Source organism: Melopsittacus undulatus, chromosome 8, assembly GCF_012275295.1.
Source record: "Melopsittacus undulatus isolate bMelUnd1 chromosome 8, bMelUnd1.mat.Z, whole genome shotgun sequence".
NCBI lineage: Eukaryota > Metazoa > Chordata > Aves > Psittaciformes > Psittaculidae > Melopsittacus > Melopsittacus undulatus.
The window spans coordinates 53232807-53260632 of record NC_047534.1 but is presented as its reverse complement, the minus strand read 5'-3'; the positions used below and the strand labels follow the sequence as shown (position 1 = coordinate 53260632).

Sequence of the window (27826 nt, the reverse complement as noted above, 5' to 3'; positions counted from 1 at the left end):
CACGTTAGAGTTTTGGACTGTGACTTCTGAGGCAGTTTTGTACAGTCAGGCCCTTAATGAATAGAGCTGCCAAACTCCAGCACCCAAAACTGATGCATCCAAAAAGGATGCTCCTGGGAATGCAGCTTTGAAACATGTAAGAGCTCTTCACAACTTTCTTTCACAACAGCACAGGAGTCAACCTTCTTGCAGCAAGATCCATATAGAGAAGTGTGTCTGCAGTGATACAGTCACATCCGAAGTATATTCTTATCCCTGTGTTGGCCCCAGCTCCTTCCTCTGCTCTGATAATTGCAATTCCTTTAGTTTTGTGACCTTGAAAACTCTTCTTTTGCCTTTTTCCTGGTAAAGATAATCTGTTCCAGTTTTATTTCTGGCTGAGTGTAGAGCACCAGCATCTAGGCCAAAACTCCCTGGTAAATCTGTGCCAGTCTCTATCAGGAAGAAGAGGATAATGATCACACCCAGGAGTTTTATCAGCCACAGCTGTTACTCTGTTCTTTGCAGTATGTGACCAAAATAAATAGCATCTGTAGCAGTGTGGGCAATTTAACAAGTAATCACCTCTGAAGCAGTCGCATTTAACAAAAGCAAGGTGACAGAAAGTATTAAGTTTCAGTGCTGGAGAGAAGTGATTGGGGTTTGCTGGGCTCAGGAGAAAGTATGAACCTAAGCAACATCCCACTCCTCAGCCAGTGTTCTACTGCCATACCCTAACAACTCGTTCATACCTACATGCCTTATCCAATATGTGAGTTACTTATAAGTGTTTGGAATCACGTAACTTACTGCTTGCCCTTTGTTCACTTGTCCCTCTGCTCTGGTGAGACCCCCCCCTTGCAGCACTGTGTGCAGTGCTGGTGGCCTCAGCATAAGAAGCACATGGAGCTGTTGGAGCAAGTCCAGAGGAGGCCACGAGGATGCTCAGGGGCTGGAGCAGCTCCTGTATGGAGCCAGGCTGAGAACATTGGGGCTGTTCAGCCTGGAGAAGAGAAGCTGCGTGGAGACCTCAGAGCAGCTTCCAGTGTCTGAAGGGGGCTACAAGGATGCAGAGAGGGGCTCTTCATGAGGGACTGCAGTGATAGGACAAGGGGTGATGGGTTCAGACTGAAACAGGGGAAGTTCAGGTTGGATCTAAGGCAGAAGCTCTTCCCTGTGAGGGTGCTGAGGTGCTGGCACAGGGTGCCCAGAGAAGCTGTGGCTGCCCCATCCCTGGCAGTGTTCAAGGCCAGGTTGGACACAGGGGCTTGGAGCACCCTGCTCCATTGGAAGGGGTCCCTGCCTGTGGCAGGGGATGGAACTGCATGAGCTTTAAGGTCCCTTCCCATCTAACCCATTCCAAGATTCAGTTTTATTTTCCACCCTATTGCTTTCCTTCCATTCCTTATGGCCAGCCCATAACACTGTGGGGTTTCTTCTATCCAGTCTTTTACAGAATGTGAAGTCTGCCTTTCTTCCCTCCTCTGTTTCAGGGCAGAAAGCTGCAGGGGCTTCCTGTTCTTTTACAAGCCTCATCTTGCCTGTAAGCTCTCCTTTCTGCCCGTGTTTTATAGACACATACACAGCCATTTCTAAGGCTGCAGAGGTGTCAGCTCTTCCGACCTCTCCTCATAATCCATTCTGTTTCAACATCGACGTTTGGATATTCACACTCTACCTCTCTATTAAACAGCATAAGAGAGTCCTGGATTCAAAAGTCCCACCCACCCATTCAACAGTGCCAAACAGGGGCTGAGCATAACTCTTCAGACTTCCAAGACATTCCTTGCATGATTTTGATACCATTCTCCACAAGCCCGTTTCACTGTTGCTATTCTGGACACTTGTACTTCTGCTGGCACGTCCTGATCCACTGGGATGCTTTTAAAGAACTCAATGCAAGTGCTTGTAAGGAACACGAGTGTTTAAGGTACAAAGTGTAAGGCACAAGCAAGCGTTAAGAGGAAAAGTCTTCAAGAGGAGATAGAAGAATCTGAGCATTTACCTTCTTTAGATGCCTCTGTGTCTCTGCAGAAAGAGCTGAACCAGTAGATGATGCAGGGATGAGATGTTTCAGCACATCCACACCCAGCCTTCCCAGTGTGAGCTCCTGCCTTCTTATGTGAATGCATTCAGGTGTATTCAGCAAGAGATCTCGCTCCTTGCTCTCTTATCCTAATGCTCTACCCTGCTTTCTGAGCACACCCATTGCCACTTCTGTTCATGTATTCCTCCTTTTTGCCCCTTCTGTCTTGGATGTGCAACAGGAAGGTGTGATCTCAAAAGCTGATACACCTTGTGCATTGCTTCCCTATGAGCAGGTTAAGGGAAGTTGAGGCTCTCAGTACTTTCTAAAGGGGTTCAAATCCTAAGCTAGCTGTGGTTTTGTTTTTGCCATAGGAAAGGGAAAACCAAGATGACTGAGGTTTGCCAAGCACAAAACACAGCTGCCCAAGCCTTTTAATAGATAGAGGTATTCAGGAAATGCAGGGACTCTAAATAAGAAAGCTGTGACCCTTACGAAATGAGATTAAATAACCCTTAGAAAAACAAATGAGAGGAGGAAGAGACTGGGAATCTGAGAGGCCATGCAGTTTTGCTCCCACCCCTCATCCATCAGGGCTCCTTTTAGTCTCAGCTGCTTAAAACTGAAATCCTTTTCTTTTCTGGACCTTGGTCAAAACCTGCCATGCCTGACAAAACATGAGTTATTACCGAGCAGCACCGAGTTCCTGCCCTTGGGCACTGTTGGTATCCTTTGTATCAGGATTGGTCTTGGCTTCTGTGTGCATAAAATCAATCTCCTACCTAATGGGGCTTTGACTGACGTGTGCTCATCAGTGTTGATGTCAAGTGGCCATCTCCAACCAGCAGAGAGAATGAAGCAGTGACAATGTCAAAGCATACAGAAGACAACAGAGAATCCCTGTCTACTGGGCTTGTACTGCTGGGGTAGATATTTGAGCTGCTGTTTGCTTTCAGGTAGTAGATCTGCAGTGGGTAGAAATGGTCAGTGACTTGGTTAGTTTGCCACAACTTAGCTTTCCTTCTTGCATGCAATCACAAAAGTGGCTGGTGATGGTTTAGGGGTTTTCTGATGCTCTGCTGCATCACTTACAACTACAGGCCTCCCACAAATGGATAAGAGATTCCAATATATTTCTCCTCATTTTGTTCTTAGGAAGGGGAATGATAATATTCCTGTTTTACAGATGCAGGACCAAGGCACTTGGAGGAAAAAGGCCCCATGCAATAATAGTTTGCTTTCATTTAGTAACCTAAGCTCAAAGATGCTCTTCCCTAAGCTACAGGAGGCTGCTACCTTATTATAAAGGCAGCTATTAAGTGCTTCCCAGAGCTTAGCTCCAGAACATCTTGGTGCTGTGCTGCTGATCTAGTCAACACCAGTCTAAACTCGGATGTTATTCCAAAAGCTAAACATTCCTTAACCCTCTCTGTAGCAGCTAAGGACCTTAGCATCTTTCCTGCTTTCCCAGCTCATGCATCCTGCACATCATCTTTCCCTTCACAGCAGGAGGGATGTTATCCTATGCCATTATGAACTCAGGCATTTAGGGAGGAGGAATATGGGGGGGAGTGAACATGGATCCCCTCATTTATGGGGTTTTGAACACTGGAAAATGCTGCAAGCTCTATGCATCACTTAAAGAAGTGAAGTGCCTCTTGTTCAGAGCGAGTTATGGGTCCTGAGTGAATGGCAGAACCTCCCTGCAGGCCTTAGAGACAAGATGTATTTAAGATTGCTCCTATGCTCAGCATTCCCCATGGACCAGCTACAGGCAGCTGCATGGGGAACATGCCAAACTGAGGCCACTTGCCATGCTGGCCATTATGGATCCCATTCTGTCACCTCCTTTTTGCATGCTCTCCCACAGAGTCCTGGATCTGAGAGCCATGGGTTCCTTTCTAGGGGCTGTAACTGTTGGCTTGCCTTTTGATTTGAGCTTTGTCCCAAAGTAGGCTGGATCTGGGAAAGGAAAAGCTCCAAGAACAAGCTCTGCCAGCTGCTACTTGTCTGTTAAATGTGAAAGAGGCTTCTCCTTCAAGGCAGTTGCTGCTCCTGAAGCCAGGCATTTTCCTGTGCATGGGAAAAGCTGTAACTGCCCACAAGACAGCTCTGATCGGATTTTACAAGGATAGAACTAAGTTTCCCTGCCTCCATTTAGCAGCGAGCCATTCTCCTTTGTGCTCCCCACATTTTTGGAGAGCTGGTTGCCACTTTAGGTTGGCACAGACTAAATATAACCGAGTGTGTGTGTGTGAAAGAGCACGCTCTGGCTCACAGCACCAACAGCAGCAGCAGCAGCAAGAAGCATCCTGCCTTTCCCTGCAGAGCAAGGGGGTTATAGGCAAAATCCAGCTCTTCGGAGGCAGCTCAATGAAACACACACAACCTGAACAAAAAAGTAAGTATTCCATTCAACTTGTGAATGCTTGGGAAGCACAGGGCTTTTTTTTTCCTTGCCAGCTTTTACAGTCCACAGCCTCCTCATTCAATCTTGAATAATAGCTCTGAATTGAGCTGTAAAAGCTTCCGAAGTTTGACGGCTTTTGACAAGTTAATTCAGCTGTATGGTAAAAAGTTTTTCCCCCAGATAGAAGAAAGCCATCATATCATGAATGTAGTAGTCATCCAAGGGAAAGAAAACACCATTAGGATTAGAAATGATGGGCTTTATGGAGATAGTTTGTGGTTTAGTATAATCTACCTTCAATATTGCAGTAGCGAATCTTCTCCTCGTCATTCAGTTGGAAGTCAATATCTTCACGTCAAGCCAGCACCCAGGGGCCACAGTGCCTATATGTTTTATTGAAGAAGTAACTTGCTTGCTTGTCAGGGTTTTTTCCTTACATTTATTTAGGTTTTAATTGGTTTTCACGCTGTATCATGCAGGATGTTCTCCCCTCCTCAACCCCCCCCGTTGAAAAAGACAGAAGAGAAACATGAATCACTATTTCCTCTAAGGTTCCCTCTATAGAGACACGCTTTTCTCCCAGCAGCTGCCATGGGTGAAAACTCAAGGAAACAATCAGCAAACAATCACTGGTAAACCAAGTGTATCCAACAGTTCTTATAGCCACAGCTTCACAAGCATTCCATATTGGTGTTATTCTGATTCCTTGTTTAATCCTAGACTGGTTTGGATTGGAAGGGACCTTAAAGCCAATCCAGTTCCAACCCCTGCCACAGGCAGGGACCCCTTCCACTGGAGCAGGGTGCTCCAAGCCCCTGTGTCCAACCTGGCCTTGAACACTGCCAGGGATGGGGCAGCCACAGCTTCTCTGGGCACCCTGTGCCAGCACCTCAGCACCCTCACAGGGAACAGCTTCTGCCTAAGAGCTCAGCTCAGTCTCCCCTGTTCTGGCAGGTTCAAGCCATTCCCCTTGGCCTGTCCCTACAGGCCCTTGTCCCAAGCCCCTCTCCAGGTTTCCTGTAGCCCTTTAGGCACTGGAGCTGCTCTGGGGTCTCCCCAGAGCACAGCAGAGGGGCAGAATCCCCTCCATGAGCTTCTGCTCATGCTTTGGGAGTGCATCCAGCACACAGGAGGGTTCTGGGCTCAAGCACACACTGAAGCCAGGTCATGGGGAGCTTCTCCTTACCCAACACTCCCAACTCCTTCTCCTCAGGGCTGCTCTCAATTAGGCTCTCACTTTATGTCTATATTTAAGCCTTAGTTTGCCACTAAAATTGACTGAACCAAAATGACAGTTGAGGGGGAAAAGAGCTTTCTTTCAAACTCTTAACTCTTCAGCTTAATCAAGAGGGATGATGGCACAGTAAGAACTTTTTGGCAGTGTTTTTTAATGGCTGCAGAACATTTCTTCTCTCTATCACGGAATCCCAGCGTGGTTTGGGTTGGAAGGGACCTTAAAGCTCATCCAGTTCCAGCGTCCTGCCACAGGCAGGGACACCTTCCACTAGAGCAGGGTGCTCAAGGCCCCTTCTGACCATTGCTAAATAAGTGGTTTATAAAATCCATCAAAAATCAGTCAAAACAAATTTTACCAAGGAAATGTCTTTTACAAGTGTATTTATTGTACTTAGGCTAAAAGGACTGCCATAACAATCCAATCTGTCTTCACCAGCAGTCTTCATACCAGCTTTCTCAGGATGTCTGTCTTCCTTAGATTTGGTTTCCTAACAGCATCAATATGGCTTTTCCTTACTGCAGCTCGAAGAGGGGAGAGGTTGCATTGCTATCCAGGCTGCACAGGATATCCATTTCCAGGTGTAATTCAGGGATGGAATATGCTGGAGCTGAGCTACCTGGGTGCGGGTTTCCAGCTGTGCTGCACCAAGCTTCCACCAAACCTCCAGCACGGGCAGTTAAGCGTTGCCTGGTTTGTGGCTCTCTGATCTACCCCCACCAATCCTTGCGTTCCACTGGATTTGATGTTACTGAAATAAAGAGTATAATTTGAGAACCAGTTCATCTTAAGAAGCATAAATAACAAGAGGAGAGCAAATTTTACACTGTGACCTTTACTTTGAACTTCACTTGCTGGTTTTTTCTCCACCTCCCCCAAGTGGGCAACAGGGACTTGAGTCTGTCCAAGACAACAGCAACAACTTGTTTGTTAGAGACTGGCTCTTAATGCTTCAGCATTTAAGCTTTTCAGTCCTTGAGTGTTGAAGACTTGATGAAGTGTTGGGTCTGCAGACAAGCTGGAAAAATAGCTCCTGCAGACAGGCTTCTTCAGCCTCAACAAGCGCTCCAAGAAGTGGAGGAGAAGCTCCTTTACAGCTCACATTAAGGCAGACAGGATTGCTCTGCACAGAAGACAGATTTCACATGACAGCAAAAACCAGAGACGTCTCCTTCTGCAAGAGAACAAGATTTTACAGCTCTTTATAAAGATACAAGAAGAAGTTGGAGCTGAAGCAGAATTCACCAGGAAAAAACAGCCCCAAAAGGTACGTGGAGGAAAACACAAGAGTGGGGTGATGTAAATTTAACATTCTCTGTTCTATTACAGCTGTGTCTGAAGTGTGGTTGGTTTGTGGGGTTTCTTTTTGATGGCAGAAAAAGAGTATGCTGTTGGAAGGATGCAGAACAGATGGGAGTGGGAGCTATAGCAAAGAAGGGTAGCTGGCAAGAGAGGAATTTCAAGGGAGAGCAATGATGGCAACTAACTGATCAGGGAGAAGAAGAGTAAGCAATCGCCAGGTAAAAACTTACATCTAGGCTTGCCCCTCTGTAATGAAGCCGGTGGCACTCGAAGGAGGCTTTTTGGCTGGGCTCTAGAGGGAGATCCTGCTGGCTTTCTTCCTACCTTCTTCTTATTGGCCATGGAGGTGGTGGGAGAGGCAGGATTAGAGTGGAAGACTGAAGCATCCTCTGTTATTGTCACCAGCTCCCTGTGACTAAAGAGGGAAATTAGCTGGAGTGTTGTGAGGGCTGTGATTTCCTGCTTGAGAACATGAAGAGTGGAAGCATTCCTGACAAACGAGAAGACGAGTTGAGGTAAAGCCGAGGTGGAGGTAGGCACGAAGTTCTGGAATTGCATTTGATTTCAGACTTCATGCATTAGCTCTGCCAATTCCTTTTTTATTTATCTTATTTTGATTTCTTACTTCAAATGGCTTCTGAGTGAGTGTTTCAGCTGCGACGAAGGAAGAGCAGACTGTGCTATGTACAGTTGGGCTTTAGAACATAGGATGAACACTTGCTCTGGTTAATCTCTGCTCTCATTTACATGAACGATTACAAGGTTTAATTTTCTGTCATTATGCACAGGTTAGCCTAGACTGGATATTAATAGATACACATATTCACACCCACAGCCACTACTACTGCATCAATCAAATCCTGAAAACTTACACTCCATAGCAACTTTTAGGGCACAATCTTCTTCTCTTGTTTCCTCTCCTCACGCTACCTCATAAGCTCCTTAGAGCAGCTTCCAGTGTCTGAAGGGGGCTACAAGGATGCTGGGAAGTGACTCTTCACCAGGGGCTGTAGCGATAGGACAAGGGGTGATGGGTTCAAACTGAAACAGGGGAAGCTTAGATTGGATATAAGGAAGAAGTTCTTTACTGTGAGGGTGCTGAGGCGCTGGAATGGGTTGCCCAGGGAAGCTGTGAATGCTCCATCCCTGGCAGTGTTCAAGACCAGACTGGATGAAGTCTTGGGTGCCATGGTTTGGTGCGAGGTCTTCCTGCCCATCATGGGGGGGTTGGAAGTGGAGGATCTTAAGGTCCTTTCCAACCCTAACTATTCTATGATCCTATTTTAACAGTGCAGAAAGCATTGGAGGCAACTGTTGTAGCCAGGCAAGTAGCCTCTGGAGTTTGTAGCCAAGAGAATGGGTCTGCAGTACAACAGTACAGCAACCAACCGTTCATGTTGAGGGCATGGGTGACACCAGAGGTACCTCTGGGCACCATTAGTTTAGAAGCTGCAACAGGCAACAAAATGTTGGTTGTAACCCACATCGGTGACCAAACCATCTCCCAGCTGTACCAGAAATGGGGAGCCACAAGAGAAGGCAGGCAGCCTTTGTAAATAGTATCTTGTCTGCTCCACAGGCTGCATTAGTGACTTCTACTCCTAAAGCACTTCCATCTCTTGACAAAAATAACTGAAGATTATTTATACACACACACGAGAGCACACAAAGTGGCCATAAATAAAGACAGAACAACCATAGGAGGAAACCTAAAACCTCACCAACCAAAAGAACAACAAACAAACAAGCCCACAAGCCAGTATAAGCTAAATATGAAACAAAAAGGGCTTCAGCTTTATGCAGAAGTGGTGCTCTTCATGCCAGCAGTGCTCTTAGGTGCATGTTGGACTTGATGATCTCAAAGTCTTTTCCAACCTAGTTGATCCTATGAAGACTTCAGGCCTTCTGCATGCTCAAGCTTAGAATAAGCACAATGTAATGGTTGTAAGTTGTCAGTAATGAATGAGTCTCTTAAAATAAGAGTGGAAACCTGAAGTTAATAGGATGCTATCGCTGGTGGTACAGTCAAGAGTAACTGTGACCTCTGCCAAGACCAGAGCATGCTGTTCACAGCATGGGAAAGTGAGCAACTGGAGGGGTCAGATCAACATGGCAGGGATTTTGAGATGGGTGGCCCATTCAAATGGAAATGTAGTTGCTAAGCATCTCACAGTAAAGAAAAAAGGTGCTTCTATATTACTATGTCTCTGTACATTTTGAGGGAGGGCCAAAGTTGTAAGCAATTCCCTTCTGCTTCCAGAATGTTATGGAAATCCAGATGGCTGAACTACAGGAGTTCATTTTTCTTTAAGGCAAATCTGGATGTTTAAAAACAACTTAGCAAGAGTCAATAAATCAAAAGCAGCAGAAGTGTGCTGGGATGGCTGCCTACAAATAGGAATGTTGTGTTTCAGATTGTCTTATTCCATGGTGTTAAGGAGCTCTGTGAAAGCTAAGTGGGAGTCCCCCTTAGTGTACTGAATGGGCTATGAGCAGGCACAGTGACTGCTAGGAGAGGTGTGAGAGGAGACCACTGTGTCCCCAGGGCTCGTACCATGAACTATGGTAACTGTGTAAGCCAATGGCTCCATCTATGTGAAGTACAAGAACCCTCTGCAAACTCTACCTGGATAGGAGAGGTTTGAAGGCTGTGTGGATGGCATTAAACTCAGAATGGAACTGGACAGCACATGGGTCACCTTCTTTCTAGGACCACCATGGTGGCTTGTCTTCAACAAAAGGTTGAAAGCCATCATAAAAAAGGGAGTAATAATATTAGATGGTGTGACATGTGAGACTTGGACTTCCCTTGGCCATTGGCAATGTCTTCAAAGAAGCCTGAGATGGCATCTAGTGCATCTTGGGCAGGATGTTCCCAGCAGAGCATGCCTCACACGTGTCCCCTGGCTAAGCTTTCTCACACCAGCTAATAGAGATCCCAAAATACTTTGCTTCCCATAATATGGGATGTTAAGAAAGCTGGAGAGTAGCTTTTTACAGGGGAAGGGAGTGATAGGACAAGGGGAATGGGTTTAACCTGCCAGAACAGGGGAGACTGAGATGAGCTCTTAGGCAGAAGCTGTTCCCTGTGAGGGTGCTGAGGCGCTGGCACAGGGTGCCCAGAGAAGCTGTGGCTGCCCCATCCCTGGCAGTGTTCAAGGCCAGGTTGGACACAGGGGCTTGGAGCACCCTGCTCCAGTGGAAGGTGTCCCTGCCTGTGGCATGGATTGGAGCTGGATGAGCTTTAAGGTCCCTTCCAACCCAAACCAGTCTGGGAATGTGTGACTCACTTCTTGCATCGTCCTAGTCAAAAGTAAATCATCAAAACACAAGTGAAATGGGAGTTGTGGCAGCTCTGGGCTGGGCTAATGAAGAAAGTGCAGCTAGAGAAGACTTGACAGTTCAATAGAGTAATTCTTTAGAAAATAGCAAAATCAATTAAATGTTGAATGGTTGCTAGGAACACATGGGTAGAGGCAGTGCGCTGAACAATCCCTTTTTCTTTCTTTACTCTTGGTAATTGAGGCCAAGATTAGCAGAGATTTTTTGAAGTATGCTCTCCCCTTTTCGTGGAGTTTTTATATCTCGATTCAGCTGTTTGCTATTAAAAGCCGAGCACTCAGCAGCCATTTTTTATAGACAATACTTGACGGGTAAAAAAATAACACTTGGGTGCAGAAAACTGACAAAAAGTTTCATATTCTATGAAAATGATATATATAGACTCATAGAATGGGTTTGTGTTGGAAGGGACCTTAAAGCTCATCCAGCTCCAACCCCTGCCACAGGCAGGAACACCTTCCACTGGAGCAGGGTGCTCCAAGCCCCTGTGTACAACCTGGCCTTGAACACTGCCAGGGATGGGGCAGCCACAGCTTCTCTGGGCACCCTGTGCCAGCGCCTCAGCACCCTCACAGGGAACAGCTTCTGCCTAAGAGCTCAGCTCAGTCTCCCCTGTTCTGGCAGGTTAAAGCCATTCCCCTTGTCCTGTCCCTACAGGTCCTTGTCCAAAGCCCCTCTCCAGGTTTGCACTTATCATGGCTTGCATTTGTGCTGGTATTTCTAGTTAATCTTTCTCCATTAGTATCCTGAGAATCAAAAAAACCTTTAGTTTTTGCTATCTCGAACTATCCAAGGAAGGAAAACATCAGAACGCATTGCTTTCCTCTTACAAGTGAAAGAATTCACTTCAAACCATTCATCACCTCTAGCTGTCTTTTGACTGCTGCTGTTTACTTGATCTCAGGCAGAAGCTGTTCCCTGTGAGGGTGCTGAGGCGCTGGCACAGGGTGCCCAGAGAAGCTGTGGCTGCCCCATCCCTGGCAGTGTTCAAGGCCAGGTTGGACACAGGGGCTTGGAGCAACCTGCTCCAGTGGAAGGTGTCCCTGCCCGTGGCAGGGGTTAGAGCCGGCTGCTGCTGCGCCAACGCTCCCCGACATCCCAAACATCCTCCAGGCCTGTCCGTTCCTCCCAACCCGAGTGGGCACATCCGTCTTCGGAGCCCCACACCGTGCTCGGGCTCTCATCCGCCCTCGGGGCTCGGCCGCCGGCCACAGACCGGAGCTCGGGGCCTAGAGCAGACATGGCGGACCCCACCTCAGCACCCCCCCCCGCCCAGCACCACCGGGCGCGCCGTCGCCAAGGCGACGGGCCGCGCGCCACGGGGCGGTGCCGTGAGGGCGAGGGCGTGTCCTGATTGGTCCCCTTCTCCCCCTCCCTCGCCGGGCTATAAATAAATCGCGCCTCCTGATTGGCCGCGGGGAAAAATGGTCGCACCACGTGACTTTCCATCTAAAAATTCCAAGATGGCGGATCCCGTCACGGGCTGAGTCCGTCGGTGGCGCGCCCGCCGCGGTGTCCCGCGCACCGGAGCCATCGCCGCACGGCTCTCCAGCCTCGCCCGCCGCCGACACAGGTCAGTACGCGGCTGCGCACCGCTGCTTTCCGCACCCCCGCTCCCCATCGGGCCTCTCCGTGCCGGCCCCCGCCGTGGCGTGGGGCCCTTTCGGTGCCCGCCGTGTTGTAATGGCGGCGGGGACGCTCCCGGCCGCCGTGTTCTTCACGGGACCGTTCGAGCGCCGCCGGTTTTTGCTCTCTCTCTCTGTGTTCCGAACCGTGAGGCGCGGAGCGTTCTGGAGAAGGGAGGTGATGGGCAGCTGTTTGAGCCAATCACAATCGCCCTTGCAGCGGTGGCGGGTGTATTTGAGCCGCTCGGCGTTTTCTGCCGCGCTCCGATTGGTCGGCGCTCTCGTTGGGGGCGGAGCCCCCGCACGCCAGCGCTCGCCATAGGGCGGAGGAACGTGACGGACAGCTCCTCCGCCCAATCACCGCTCGCGGCGCCTCCCCTCCGCTCGCGTTTTTGTGAATGAGGAGGGTGGGGGGGGGGGCCGGCGCCGCCGCCGCAAGCCCCGCCCCCTCCGCTCGCTGCGGCCTAAGCCCCGCCCCTCCTCTCCCGGGCGGCCTCGGCTCCTCCTTCCCCCCCCTCCCTCCCCTCACGGCAGCAGCGCCGCCGCCTCGGTGCTGTGCGGGGCTCGGCCGGAGCGATGCGGGCAGCGGTGAGTGCTGCGGGCGGCGGTGGGGCCCATACCGGGACCCGGACCCGGCTCCAGCCCCGGTTCCAGCCCCACCGGGCCCAGGCCGTGTGGGCCGTGCTGAGGGTGTGGGCCTGGGGGCGTTGGGCCGCGGGTGTTGGCCGGGCTGGGGCGGGCGCGGCGGAGGGGCCCTGTGGAGCCGAACGGGGGCCGCGGAGCGGGGTCGGGGCTCGCTCGGTGATAACGGTGGAGTTGGGGAAAGTTTGTGTCGGTGGGGACGCGGCTCCGGGGCTGGAGCGTGGGGGTTGTCCTGTGCCCCCCCCCCCCGCTGAAAAACACCGTTAAAAACGGGTTGTTTTTGGCAACCGGGAGTTGAAAACGAGGAGTGTGTTCCTTAACATCACCGTGGTGTGGGGCTGCGAAGGGAAGATGACAGCTCCGAGCCGAGGCAGGGCTCCACGCTATGGCTTCTGCCCCTAAAACACGCGTTTTGGGGAGCTGTGCATGGATAAAAGTGCGTGAACCGCTCCGAAATGCAAAGAGTCGGCTTGTGCCGTGAGAAACGGGGCTAAAACAGAGAGGTTCTGGTGCGTTCGGAGGAGGGTGTTGCTGAGCGTTCGGCTGTGTGTGGGTTTTGCTGCAGGAATTTATCAGGGAAGATGCTGTGCAATCCCTCTGCTCCGTCGGGGCTCTCGGCTGGGTGCACGGCACCTTCGGCAAGCCGGCCGTGTTTATATAATGGCTGTTTGGCCATCGTCTTCCCCCCCTCCCCTTCGAAGGGATGGAAACCTGCCCTTCATGCACAGCCCTTGCGTAATTGTGCTGTGGCACCCGTTTGGGGAGAGGGGAAGGCTTTTTCGGGTGGTTGCTTGCTTGTCAACAGCCTGCTTTGGGAGCTATACATAAAGCGGGCTTGTCACCAAACGGCTTGTTTGGTGCCTGTGAAGCGAGGCTTTCGTCTTTGCCTGCTATTCCAGACTGGATTCCAGGTCTAAAAACGTTCCCAAGAAGTGGGATCGGTGTTAGAAAGCTGTGGGTGGATTCAGGATGTGAAAATGGCTTGTAAAGCTGGGAAGCAGGGTGCTGGAGAGGGGTAGAGGCGCTCGCTGGGTGCTGTGTGTTGGTTGTGTGCTCGTTCCCAACAGCTGTATTCTGTTGCCTTCCTCATGCTCATGGGAGCCTGGAGAGATGGAGCGAGCGTGATTTTGGCTGCTGGCGCTCCAGTCTCCTTGCCAGTGCGTTTGGATTTACTGCCCTTATACCCTGTCAATAAATGGGACTGTATTCGCTGCCATCGAAGCAAAAAGCTACCTGGAGTTAATTATATGAATTAGGGATGGGGTTTTGTTTTTGCTTTCTTTAATGGCAACATTTGTAAAAGCTAAGGAGCTGTGAAGTTTATATAATAATCTGCTTCTTGGCAAGGTTTCTTATTCCTATTTCTCCTTTGCTTTCCCTAATGTGGGCTGTCGCGGCGCCGGGTGTTTAGTCGTTGCTGATGTTCCCATCACCCCTCTATGGAGTTTTGAGCCTAAAAGCTGCTCTTGGCACTCGGCAGCCTCCTTGAAGGCACTGAATTAAGGAACCTCAGCTGCGTGTATACAAATATACAGCGATTACGAGGCAACAAAGTTAGTGCAGAATCCTCCTGTAGCCATGGCAATGTGCTCACTCCATTCCATTTAGAGATGTAAAATGCCACCCAGTTAGAGTAAGTTTTAGCAACTGCAGCTTCTCTGTATCGAGAGAAATGTGTAAGGCATGACTTTCTAGGATTATATGCTTCCTGTTTGGATGTTTTGGCGTGTGCATCTGACACGTTCCAGTTGCTGATATTAAACTATGCCCTTGGTTGCCCGAATTAAGGGGGAAAAAAAGAGTCCCCAAACGTTTCAATCTTTACAATTTCACTTTGCCATCCTGTAATTCTTTTGGGATTGATCAGGACTTGGCTGTAGAAAGGAGACAGATTGGAAAATGCATGAAGTGCATTTTGAAAATTACCTTGGAATACCAGAGGAATTTGCCATTTACTTAATGGGCTGGGGGCATGAAGGAAAAGCATAGGTATGGCATGAAAGCTTTTATTCCTTTGGGAGGAGATGTTTGCGGAGCAGTCTGTGTTGGTGTTGTGTGATCTCCAACAGGCTGTCCTAAAGTAGGAGATAACAGGCAGGTGTGAGCTGCTCAACCTGGGGTCAGCACCAAGGGAAACACATGAAGAAGTCCTCGAGGAGCCCAGGGAACATCCGTCAGCCCCAGGTTAGGAGGTAGCAGGTTGGGTGCACCAAGGGCCTGTGAACTCCATAGTGGAAGTTGGCTTCACTGATCACTTGCCTTTTCACGGTGACCTACTAACAAAAGGGATGAACCAGAGAAAGGAGTTTCTTGCACGTGTTAATCTGTGTTGGTCAACATGCAACATTTTGCTTTGCAGTGTTCATGTTACGGAGGCTTCTGTGTTCCCGTTAATGCAGGGGAGAACTTGGACAGGAGAAGGCTCCAGGGAGACCTTTAGAGCTGTCTTCCACTACCTAAAGGGCCACAAGAAACCTAGAGAGGGGCTTTGGACAAGGGCCTGTAGGGACAGGCCAAGGGGAATGGCTTGAACCTGACAGAACAGGGGAGACTGAGCTGAGCTCTTAGGCAGAAGCTGTTCCCTGTGAGGGTGCTGAGGCGCTGGCACAGGGTGCCCAGAGAAGCTGTGGCTGCCCCATCCCTGGCAGTGTTCAAGGCCAGGTTGGACACAGGGGCTTGGAGCACCCTGCTCCAGTGGAAGGGGTCCCTGCCTGTGGCAGGGGTTGGATCTGGATGAGCTTTAAGGTCCCTTCCAACGCAAACCAGGCTGGGATTCTATGAAAAGGGAAAACAAGAGGGCACTTAGAACAAGGGGCTTTGGATTGATTTTTGGCACTTTTGGATTGCTTGAAGTGCTCCTCCAGTGGTTGTTTGCCATGCTGAAAGGGTTTTATAAGGCCGCAGTACCTCCTCGTCCTCGTGTTTTCTCAAGGGTAACATGCATCTGTCTGGGTTAAGTGCAGTGAAGTGTCTGCTAGTGCGATGCTCTCTTCAGGCTCTGAAAACCTGGATGCTCACTGCCCAGCTGTGCCAACCTAACCGTGGGCTTAAAACACTTCTTTGGTGTCCTCTTCCAGTTAAAGGAGTGATTGTGTTACACTCCTTGGCATCGAATGGCTTCGTGTTTACTGGAAATAAATACTCTTGGCATTGTGTGTGGGTAGCAGAGTCTCGGGGCCATAGTTTTACTTGTCTTGCACCTATTGAGTACACACAGTAATATTACCAGAATAGTTCTGTTGCTTAGCCGGTTCCAGACAGCAACACTTGTCACAAACCACAGCGAGATGTTAACTGAATGTGTTATTTGGATACTGGTAACATCATCCATGGAATATTTGCCAAGTATTCGTGATGCCTCTTTTGGTGTCATCTTCATGGCTCCTCCAGGTCACCTCTAGCTTGTTTCCAGTTACCCCATTGCTTGTCTGTAGTCTTTTACCTAGCCTGAAGGATGGCTGTTGGCTTTGGAGGCTGTCAGGCTGCTGGGATCCTTTGGGTTTGTGCTTTTGTAGAAGCCTGTTTTGCTGCAGACAGAAGCTGGCAGGATGTGTTCTGTCACTCACTTCAAAGCTGCTCGTCGGTTTTGAGTCCTCATCCCTAATGCTTAGTTTCTGACTTCCAGGTTCCCCAGGTCCAAGCATCCTGATGCTTCAAAGCAATGAAAGGAGCCCAGTTCTCCTTTCAGAGGTCTGGGTACAGGTGAAAACCCCATGAAAATGCATGGGTTTGCTGCTGTTTAAGCTGAGAAAAGGCAGAAACACTAAAACTGACTGCTTTAATAACCAGAAATGTGGCCACGTTGTTACCTACGGAGAGGCTTGAGAAATGGGAGTAAAAGCTGTGTGTATGGGGGGAGGAAATGCATCTTAGCATTTTGACCTGATATCGATGGTCTCTGCTATGAGCCCTGTCTCTGTATTGGAGCCCTTGGGTAAGGGAACTCCTCAGACTGCTCTGGTAACTCGTGCCACCTGCCTTTTGATTGTGCTTTGCAGAAGACTGAAGTGGCCCATGTTGATAAGGCAATCCATAACAGATGAGTCGTGAAGTGATGCTTGTCATGGCTTGAATACAACAAGCAGATTTTGGGTGATGCTGCTTCACTGCAAAACACGGGCAGTTGAAACTGAGAGAAGAGGCAGCTATCTCCTGTGTTGGCTGTTTGGGGCTGGCTGCCTCAGAGTGTGTGGGGCAGGGAATGGGTGAAATAAGGGGGGTAGAGAAGCAGGAAAGCACACAGAGGTTGCATAACAGCTTTGTAAATGGGAACAATTAGGAAAAGACTGTAAAATCTCTTGGAAAGCTTCTGTGGTTTTCCCTTTGCAAGGAATTACAGCTTTGCCTTCCTCTATAAAAACTCAGGCTTTTAGTTTTGTTTTTCATGGTATTCATTGCTAGGCATGTCCTGATCAACTTCGTCTTTTTTCCCCTTGATGTTTTCCTACTGGATGTGACTTGATTAAAAGCTGCTTCAAGCTGCCATCTCCTAGTGCAGAGGAATGTTGTGTTGCCTTGTGGTCATGGGCACACTGAGCCGTCTGCCCTCATCAAGTGATTTCACCTTTGTTCCTCAGACAAGAAGCATTCAAACCCCAAAAAGTTGCAAGTTGAAAATGGGATCTCAGACTAATGAGAAACCTCTTTCTAGTTTGGTCAAGATGTGGTTTTAACCTAAGGAGAAGAGGCCTCAGTGCCATGGGGCAGTGGTGGCTTTGGCAGTGCTGAGGATGAGCTGGACCGGATGAGCTTAAAGGGCTTTTCCAACCTGGTTGATCCTGTGCTTCTATCATCATTCCTGTAGTTTGGACCAATCCATCAGATATGATTGTTACTCTGGCAGTGTGTTGCCCACGAGGTGATGATGTCTAGGAACACATTCAGCAAGTTCTTCTCTCCATGGTGAAGATGTGACTTGCTGAAGTGACAGTTTGAAGCCTGCTGTGTTCATTGCCTTGTGTTCTTCCAAGTCAGAGCCCCCATAGCCTTTCCTGGACATGTGTATCTGTGTGTGTTATAACCAGCCATAAGCTGTTGGGTGACAAGCTCTTACTGTAAGGGGGTCTGGTTTTGCAATCATAGGATACAATCATGCCGAGGAGATGCCCATCTCTGTGCTGGCAGCACAGCAATGTATTGTTTTACAGCTCTTCAAGCAGCTCACTCTTCTGGTGGGGAGCACTGGCATCCCATTGAACTGACCTCCATTTATCTTTTAGGAGGAGTGAAAAAACGCTGCCATTTCCTGCATAGGAAATAATTCACTTTGTGATTTTTTTCCTGGAGAACTGGTGCTTTAATGAGGTGTCTGTCAGCAAGACTTAATTACTGTTAAATTCTATGAACATTAGCATTCTGTAACCGGTTCTATGTGAAATGGAGCTTCATTTGTCAAACGCACACGAGGGCATTAGTTCGGTGCGGTTGGCGTTGAATGTGAGAAGCAGCAGTTGTGCAGGGCTACCCTGTCCCTGCTACTGGTGTGCAAGGTGTTGGAAGGTGTTGGACTGGTCTGAACCAGTGCTTTGTCCTGTATGTGAGGACATGGGGAGGAAGGTGCGTGTGTAGCATCACAGCTGCATCCGCACTAATGCCTTTGGATGTTTCACCTTGAGTAAGCAGTTACTTACATTGGCTCTTCAGGATTAAAGGGAGATGAGCATCTTAGGCTGGTCCCCTTTCACTCGGCCATTTCCAAGTTGTCTTCCTGTTTGAGTTTTCATTTTCCTTCAGTAAAAGCCAAAAGCTTGGATGATGTTATCCATAGCCTGTTAACATGGAATTCCAAACTGGTTTGGGTTGGAAGGGACCTTAAAGCTCATCCAGCTCCAACCCCTGCCACAGGCAGGGACCCCTTCCACTGGAGCAGCTGCTCCAAGCCCCTGTGTCCAACCTGGCCTTGAACACTGCCAGGGATGGGGCAGCCACAGCTTCTCTGGGCACCCTGTGCCAGCGCCTCAGCACCCTCACAGGGAACAGCTTCTGACTAAGAGCTCATCTCAGTCTCCCCTGTTCTGGCAGGTTCAAGCCATTCCCCTTGTCCCATCCCTACAGTCCCTGACGAAGAGTCCCTCTCCAGCGCTCTTATAGCCCCCTTCAGACACTGGAAGCTGCTTTGAGGTCTTCATGCAGCTTCTCCTGTGTTTTCCTCATATGCTCCAATAGCTTGTGTTGTGTTTGCTCAGCAGAAAACTGTTCAGTTAGGATGTGGCATGGACAAAACTTTGTCTTAGTGTGTGTTGCTCTAAGGAAATGATCCAAAATGTAAGCCTGAAACAATGAATGAATTCTGTTGGATGCTGCTCCCATAAGTACTCAGAAAGAAGTGTTAGTCAAAGTATTCAGCAAGGTGCATTTTCCCAATGGGAAAGAGTTTTCCAGGTTTTGTTGATGTTTGCTCCAGGTTCTAGGGGTCCTAGAAGGAGAATCCCTAAGTAAAACTGAGCTTTCCTGCAGGCTGGATTATCCTTTAGGGCACTGCATACCAATGAAGAGAGTTCCTTCTCTAGGCAGCATAGACTTACCAATAAATAAATACCTGGTGCTTTGGCTGAGTCTGGTGGGACCTGTCTGTGTTACGGTGGGGATGAGGCTGGCAGGACTCAGACACAGAGATTGATCTCTTGTGGCACAGCAGGAAGCCTGGTGTGTTTCTTTAGACTGTTTGGGGGGGGAAAGGGAGCACAGGCACCTGTGTGGGGTATCTCAGGATGTACAGGGTCATGTCTCTTGTGGAGGTCTTGTTGGAGGGGATGAATGATGGCACCTGTTATAAACCTGGAGAGGGCAAGAACACAGTAAGGTGCAGTTTCCTGCTGCCTCCTGCTTCCTTCCCAAGGATAAGGATGCAGTTTGAGTGTGCTTGGGGCTGTTGTAGTGCCTTCAGGGCCAGTGAAAGAAATGGCTCCCTCGGATGCTTGCAGCATCTTTATTGTGTGAGTGCCAAGCAGAGCCCTTTCTTGCTCCATGCACAGCTCCAGTGCTGCTGCTTCCTGCTGTTTGTCAACAACCCAGCCCCTGGATTTGTATAAACCTTCCCTTTGCTGTGGGTAGTGATTGCTGGCACAGATTACTGAGGTTCTCCATGTTTAGTTCGGTTGCTGCTGCTCTTACTCAGTGCCAGCATGATGAAGCAAGGCCACAATGGGTTTGGTAGTGAGTATGCACAAAACTTTACATCTTGCCTTCATTCTGTGATGGAGAGTAAGGGTAAAGCACGGTGAAGAGGTCACACAGTCAGGTGTGTTTGGATCTAGTGTTAAGGGATGCTGCTGAGTAACTGAACCTGCCAGTGGAGTGGAACAGATACTGGCTACTGTGAGCTGCATTTGCATTTGTGTTTTTCCTGACCTGCTTAATGTAAATGGACATAATAAATGATCTTCCATATGGATTCTGTGGTGCACTTCTACCCAAGGCTGATTTTCCTGTTTGAATCGAATGGCAATGCTTTGGTTGGGAGAGAATCACAGACGTGGAGAATGGTTTGGGTTAGAAGCGCATCCAGCTCCAACCCCTGCCACAGGCAGGGACCCCTTCCACTGGAGCAGCTGCTCCAAGCCCCTGTGTCCAACCTGGCCTTGAACACTGCCAGGGATGGGGCAGCCACAGCTTCTCTGGGCACCCTGTGCCAGCGCCTCAGCACCCTCACAGGGAACAGCTTCTGCCTAAGAGCTCAGCTCCATCTCCCCTTTGGCAGGTTCAAGCCATTCCCCTTGGCCTGTCCCTACAGGCCCTTGTCCCAAGCCCCTCTCCAGGTTTCCTGGGTGAGCTTCTCCTCACCCAGCATCCCCTCCCCAATGTTAAGGTTTTATCCCCCCCCATTTTTATCTGCTTTCAGGTGCTGGTAGAGGCTAAAGGATGCATTTGAGTAAGGAGGTTTAGTCTGGCAGCATGGTCACAGGAGGGAGAGGACTAGAAGTGAACAGCAGGGTAGTTGATGTGATTTCAGGGCAAAGGGTAGCTCTGTTTCTGGCTGCAGTATCCCTTGGAGAAGATGGCCTTCTGAGTTGTTCATGAGAGTTATGAATCATTGAACACAGAGAAATCTTTTACTGTACAGTCTTATGAGGAATCCATGCTGGTTTTGGATGGATTTACACAGATTACATGGTCTTGTTCACATCTGTGCCTGGATGGGGATAGCTTAGGCTGATGTTTCCTGTGCTTGTAAACAGAAATAGGTGGTGGTGGGACCTGCTGAATCTGATTCTCATGCCTGGTTCATGGCACTGCAAGTATAAAGATAGGTGGTGGTCCATGTAGGGGATGGATCAAACCCTTCTCAGTGCAGAACAGCTTGCACACCCATGAGAAAACAAAGCACAGTGCATTCTGTTGATGGGGGGAATGAATGGTACAAGTCCTTCATGGGCAGTACTGTGCTGAACTGGCCGGTGACCTGGTGGTGCGGTGCAGTTGGGAGAGTGCCGTGGGGCTGACAGTGGCCCTGGTGCAGACATAAAGACCATCAGACCGCAGTGTCGTGATGCCAGTTACTGGCAGTGTTAGAAGGCTCATCTGAATCCGGTTTGGCACTGAAACTGTGCTGCTTCTGGTCTTTGCTATAAAAATGCTGCTCTAAAAATAGCCTGCCATGGAGGGATGCTGAGAGCAAGGGAGTGGGTGAAGAGCTGGTGCGTGGAGCACAGGCACAGGGGATGGTGGCAGGGACGGTCATGCTGCTTGCACTGAGTGGGGTCAAGGCAGGCGAGTTTTGCACAAGGTAGTAATTCCATTGTAAGAGGAGAAGGAAGTAAGGAAACTGAGACTTGGAGATAGACATTGGACTCTTCCATAAACCTAGGGGCGGCTGGGCTGGTCCTTTCCAAAGGGTATGTGCAATAAAAGCCCAAATAGCAGTCGGGTGAGGAGTATTGCACTCCAGGTAGGAAATGCTGTGGTGTAACAGCTAAGCCAGGCTGTCCTTGTGCAGGTCCTGCTAGAAACTGGAATTAGGGCTGCAGAGACACCGTAAAGCCATTGCATTTCTGTTTAATGAGGTGCTTGCCTCATTTGGAATGACAGAAAAGCCCAAGCAACTTGATGTAGTTGTCTAATGCTAGAAATGAGGGCATCTTCTCTGCATGGGGCTTATCACCCCTCCTCGGGAGAAGGATATCCACTTATTGTGTACTTCCCATTCCTAGGTCTTCCCAAGTGCCATTCTGAATGACATTCCCCACATTCTTTCCTTTGCTGGAAGGTGCTGCTCAAGCCAGGAGGCACTGGAAATGGGGAGATAGCCTAATGAACTAATGCCTGAGCTTTCCCTTCCCTCTGCCGAGGGTATCCCCAGTGTGGTACCCCCCAGCCTGAGGAGCTCCATAGGGACATCTACTCCTTCTTGCTGCCTTTTTGTCCCAGTAAGAAAGCATCTTCAGTGTCTACGTTCACAACTCGTAAAGAGGAGCAAGTTAAGTCTATATTTAAATGAAAAGGGGGGGGGGGGGGGAAGGAAAGCAGCATATTCTTGGCAATAATTTCCTCTTTTGCTGTAAACTGTCTGCATTCCCTGGGGGATGAGGTCTCCCTTTGTGAAAATCTGTTCTGGATTCAGTCTGTTTGACAATCTCGCTGTGTGACTCCCTTCCGTTCTGTGTTTTGGTGATGGAAATGAGCAGTGTCTGCTTCTAGGTACGGGGATTGTATTTTCTTTCTTTATCAATCCAAATAACCTCTTAAGTATACCGGGGACAGATGAGGCTTGAATTCCTCCTCTTGCAACACAAGGTGTTCTCTGTTCTACACTGTAAATATTTATCTCTTGTCAAAGCAGAGCGGTTCCTATTGGGAGCTGATCTGGCATGCGACAAGGTTTTCCTTAAGGAATTTGTTTCCTTTTATTTACAGTGTTATCGTATATTTAAATTCCAGGCCCTCAGTGTATAGCTCTGAGGCTTGTTCCTAACACTGGCAACACAAATGGAAAGCAGCAGAGCCTCTGAATACAGCTAAATGAATTCTGAGCATATGCTGTAGCCAACCAACAAGTGTGGGTGTGAAATTCAAGCAAACACAAGGAAAGGTACTAATGTTTTCCTGCAGCTACAGGAGGATTCCTAAAGGAGAAGGGCTTTCTGGGCAGTAGAGAATGGGCTTCCAATGCAGTGCTTGGGGTGGCTGTGATGGAAAGAGCATGTTTCCGTGTTCCATTACCTGGCATTTTGCAGTTGATGATCTCTTTCCCTGCCCTTTATGGGGCTCTTCCCTCCTAGAGCAGGCCCTTTAAGACCCTTCCTATGGCTTCCTGTAGCTTCCCTGCCAGCGAAGATGCTTTGTCATAGCCTTTCTTTGGGAGCATCAGTGCTGGGAGCGTTCCCCAGTGTAAATTGCTGTTGTGTTTGCCACAGGTACGGAGCTTATGGGGAGCTGGAAGGTGCTCCAAGCCCTGCAGTGTCTCTCACATTCCTGGGTTAATGATTTCTGTTGTATTGTGCCGTATGTGGGAGGCTTATTCAGCCTGGAAAGGTCTGATTCATTGGTTGTTAACATCTGCCTAGCTCCAGCACACAGCTGGGTTTTGATGCTAGCAATGGATGAGTTTCTTTGAGCTCATTAGGTAGCTCACTTCCCCATGTACTTTGAGAGGAGAAGCCGAGGGCTGTCAAGTAGGTATCCTCATTGGAGTCCTTTCTTTCCCCCTCTTTTAGGAAACAGGCTCCTGGAATAACTTAGTGAAGCCGAGTTCAGTCCCTGCCACAATAGGGAAGAGCTGTTGCAGAACGCATGTCTGGGGCTATATCCAAAAGTGGCCTTTGAGCTTGTCTCTCTGATTCAGAGGTGATAGGCAGATAATAGGAAGTGAATATAAAGAGAAATGCTTTCTCTGGTGCTGATGTTTCAATACAGAATCCCAGTCTGGTTTGGGTTGGAAGGGACCTTAAAGCTCATCCACTTCCGATCCGCTGCCATGGGCAGGGGCACCTTCCACTAGAGCAGGGTGCTCCAAGCTGCATCCAGCCTGGCCTTGAGCACTGCCAGGGATAGGGCAGCCATATATGTCTCCATATATATATATATATATATATATATATTTACATATATATATTATATATGTATATGCACAGATATGTGTATATACACATGTATGTGCACATATATGCATATCGACACATGTAAATATGTCTAAATACATATATATATCCTTATTTCACAAATCTCTCTTTCATATAGATATAGCTGAACCATTTCTATATTTAATCCTCCCAGATAGATGTATTTCTGCTTGATGTGTCTCTCAAAACTTCAAGGACAGCAGATGGATGTCCCAGTATTGCCTTTCAGAAGCAGCTCTCCCGAGCTGCTCATCTGCTGTCGACTCACGTAAATGGCAGCTCTTGCTCTGAAGTATCTGCCTTCAGGGGTGCATGGTCGATATAGCCTTTATTTCCTTCTCTCTGGCATCTTGTGGGAAATGGGCTGTTTGTGGCTTTGGGGCAGAAAGCTCTTTCCTGGTCTGTGGAAGGATTTGGAGCTGGGAGTTGATGAAGCTTTGCTGGGGTCATTTACAGCTTCAGGTAGAGTCTTTTTGATGGTACTTTTTACAGAGCTTCCAAATGAGGGTGCTAAAAGGTAAATGTCCAAAACTACTTGCAAATATTCATGTTCAATGTGGGAACTTGTTTCTTAATAGAAATCTTGGAATCATAGAAGGCTTTTGGTTGGAAATGACCTAAGAGATCACCAAGGCCCTTGGTGCCATGGGTGGTGGCCTTGGCAATGCTGGGGAAGGGTTGGAATTGATGACCTTAAAGGGCTTTTCCAACCTGGTTGTTTCTATGATCTAGTCCATTATTTCCTTGAAGGGGGAATGAAAGCTGGCTCTGTCAGAGGGAACTCTCCTGCCTCTTGCTTTAACACAGTGAAGTTCAGCAGAACTGAAGGTGCTTTTGGATGTTCCTGGCTTCTTCCTAGAAGTGGCTGCTGATGAACGTATTTACTGGTACGTATTTACTGCCTTCGGTGCATCTGGATGTGGCAGCAGCCTCTGCTCCTTTCCACTTCAGTTTATCTCCCCATTCCAGCTTAGGAACAGATCCTGACAGCCTGCTTTCCTCTGCCCTGGTGTGCGCTGTGCTTTGCATGCAGAGTGATCTGAGGGAGCAGGGAGGCACGTTGCATTTACAGTGCTGCGTGCTCTTGCTTGGACAGTTCAAATGCAGAGGAGCTGTTTGGATGACCTAGCAGTGCGTGCAGGGACACACAGGGTGCCCAGAGAAGCTGTGGCTGCCCCATCCCTGGCAGTGTTCAAGGCCAGGTTGGACACAGGGGCTTGGAGCACCCTGCTCCAGTGGAAGTTATCCCTGCCTGTGGCAGGGGATTGGGACTAGATGAGCTCTAAGGTCCTTTCCAACCCAAACCATTCCATGATTCTATTCCTGTTCATGTATTTTAGAGCAGCAGTTCTGTAGCAGGTGATGAAGTGAAGGGACATTCTGCACAGCAGAGCTGTGGTGGCTAATGGCAGCTCAGAGAATTATTGAGGATGGAGAAGACCATTAATACCATCGAGTCCAACCATTCCCCAGCACTGCCAAGGCCACCACTAAACCATGTCCCCAAGCACCACATGGACACAGGGACAGCATATTCCAATGCCTGAGCACCCTGTGGGGAAGGAATTGCTCCTCAGCTCCATCTAAACCACCCCTGGTGCAGCTTGAGGCCGTCTCCTCTTGTCATCTTGGAAGCAGAGTAATTCTTCCTGGTGTAGCAGTTGAAGGTGTTAGTGTGAAGCTTTCGGGGGGATACTCAGGAGCATGCAAAAGTGCAAAATCCCCTAATCCAGCCTAGGGAATAACAGATCCTGAAGGTTGGGCGATGGTGTTTGGGAAATGGGTGGAGAAGGCTGAAGAGGGTCAAACCTTGGTTTAAGTGACTTGGCTTGATTCCTAACCTGAAAGAGGGGTGTATTAGAGGGAAGAATAGTATGTTTATGCTGTTTAGTGTGTAAAGCCATAAACAGGGGTATAATTTTACTCTAGATCATAGAAAGCCAACACAATGGGATCCTTGCACATGCAAGCTTGGGCTCTAAGGCTTCCTTGAGGATGCTGACTCGAAGCCTCTTCAGCTGGTGACTGACAGTGCTTTAAAACCTACCTTCAAAGCCTGTCTGTGACTGGTACTGTATCAGTCCTTGAAATACAGCCCAGTTTTTGTGGCTTTACCATCCAGTTGCCTTCTTTCAAGGACCAATTCCGATTTGTCTTGCTGCAAACAGGCAAAATAGGAGCTATAAATCCTCATGTAAACGGAGCTCTTCCTTTACTCCGAGTTCAGTAACAGCCCTGCTGCTGGAGCAACACCTGGGAAGTGAAGTCCCAAAGCTGGGTGGCTTCTGTCTCTCTATAGACAAGAGCTTCAAAGGGTTTTGTCCTGTTTGCATTGATGGTGCTATCCCCAAAGCCCCTGAAGAACGTGGAGTTCCATTTGTTCCTGCCTTGCTTTCCTTGCTTGTCAGCCACAAGCTTGCAGTATTGACTGAAGAGTCTGGTTGTTATTAAAGGCTGCTGTTGGGCATTAAAAATGCTTAGAGGCTTACAACACAGGAATTGACATGGTCCTGCTGATGGAGCTGAGTTGCTATTCTAGCCATGTATGTGGCTCGAGAGTGGGATTTGGGAGTTAAACATGGAGCAAGCGGCATTCCCCCTTGTCCTATCGCTCCATGCCCTTGTCAAAAGCTCCTTTCCAGCTTTCTTGCTCATTTAAAGGTTTTTTGATGTCAAAAAGCACTGTTGACTTAGCTGCTAGTGTTCTGTGTTATCTGTGTTTCAGTGTTTGATTGCCAGCTGTCATGCTCTTACAGGTGTATGTCAACATCACTTTTCATATGGTGATGAGGAGAGGAGGAAAGGTTTTGCCAACAAATAGCACAAAGAAATTTAGATTGCACTTTACCTTTAAAGCTGTATTTTTGTTTTCCTGTTCACTGCATTGCCCTCTGTGCTTATATGTGAAATCTGTGCTTAGGTGATGCTCTGGTTAAGATCCTTTGAGTAAGAAGATACGCAAATACATGATGCAGTGTGTATACACTGGGTAGAGATTAGGCTTTAGCAAAAGCTCCCAGAGAAGCTGTGACTGCCCCATCCCTGGCTGTGTTCAAGCTGGATGCAGGGGCTTGGAGCAAGATGCTCCATGGAAGGTGTCCCTGCCTGTGGCAAATGGAATGGGAATGGATGAGCTTTAAGGTCTCTTCCAACCCAAACCATTCCATGATTCAGACTGTTGTATGATTTGTATTGGCTGTAGGAAAACAGAGGCACGTTAAAAGAAGAGATGGAGGAGTGACACCACAAGTTCATGAGGGCTGTGGTCTGGATCGCTGTTGCTGTGGAAACCAGAGTGTTTTGGTAACAGAATTAGCATTCAGTGCAAGGCAGAAGCAGTCAAACACGCCAACATGTAAACGGCAGCTCCTGCGATGCTCTGCTTTGTGGGTGAGGCTGTGCTGTTGTCTCGTGAGCTGGGCAGTCGCCCTCGAGGCCTGCATGCTTTCCTGCAGTGGATATTTGCAGTCATGGCATCTGAGAAGCCACCAGCATCCTGGCCTGGATCAGTACCAGTGCGGCAGCAGGACCAGGGCAGGGATTGGGCCCCTGTGCTGGGCACTGGTGAGGCTGCGCCTTGAATCCTGGGTTCATTCCTGGACCCCTCATTCCAAGAGAGACCTTGAGGGGCTGGAGCAGGGCCAGAGAAGGGCAATGGAGCTGGTGCAGGGCCTGGAGCACAAGAGAGATGGGGAACGGCTGAGGGACCAGGAGGGTTCAGATGGAGAAGAGAAGGCTCAGGGGGGACCTGATGGCTCCCTACAAGTGCCTGACAGGAGGATGGAGCCAGGAGGGGCTGGGCTCTGCTCCCAAGGAACAAGGGATGGGACAAGAGGAAACGGCCTCAAGCTGCACCAGGGCAGGTTTAGATGGAGCTGAGGAACAATTGCTGCCCCACAGGGTGCTCAGGCATTGGAACAGGCTGCCCAGGGCAGGGCTGCAGGCACCATCCCTGCAAGTGTTCACACAGCGTGGAGACGAGGCCTCAGTGCCATGGGTTAGTGGTGGCCTTGGCTGTGCTGGGAATGGTTGGAGTGGATGAGCTTAAAGGGCTTTTCCAACCTGGTTGATCCCATGATTCTAAGCTTGCATCGTGCAACTGGTTTCAGTCTGTGCTGTCTGCATGCCACCGGTTGTTGGGGTTTTGTTGGTGTTCTTTCTGTGCCAACAACACTGGGACACCCTTGTTGCAGAATAAACCCCACAACC

At 49.0% G+C, this 27826-nt stretch overlaps 1 protein-coding gene across 5 annotated transcripts in view; it reads left to right on the top strand.

Moving 5' to 3' along the window:
* Positions 1-11770: 11770 nt before the first annotated feature.
* HDAC4 (histone deacetylase 4) overlaps positions 11771-27826 on the top strand; it is a 205378-nt gene continuing 189322 nt past the window's right edge. For 4 of the 5 annotated variants that reach the window (XM_034065131.1, XM_034065129.1, XM_034065130.1 and 1 more), the window contains exon 1: positions 12454-12506. The gene's annotated coding sequence lies outside the window, so the exon portion shown is untranslated. Of the gene's footprint in view, positions 11867-12453; positions 12507-27826 lie in introns of those variants that run through there. The other variant, XM_034065128.1, reaches the window with a different exon arrangement.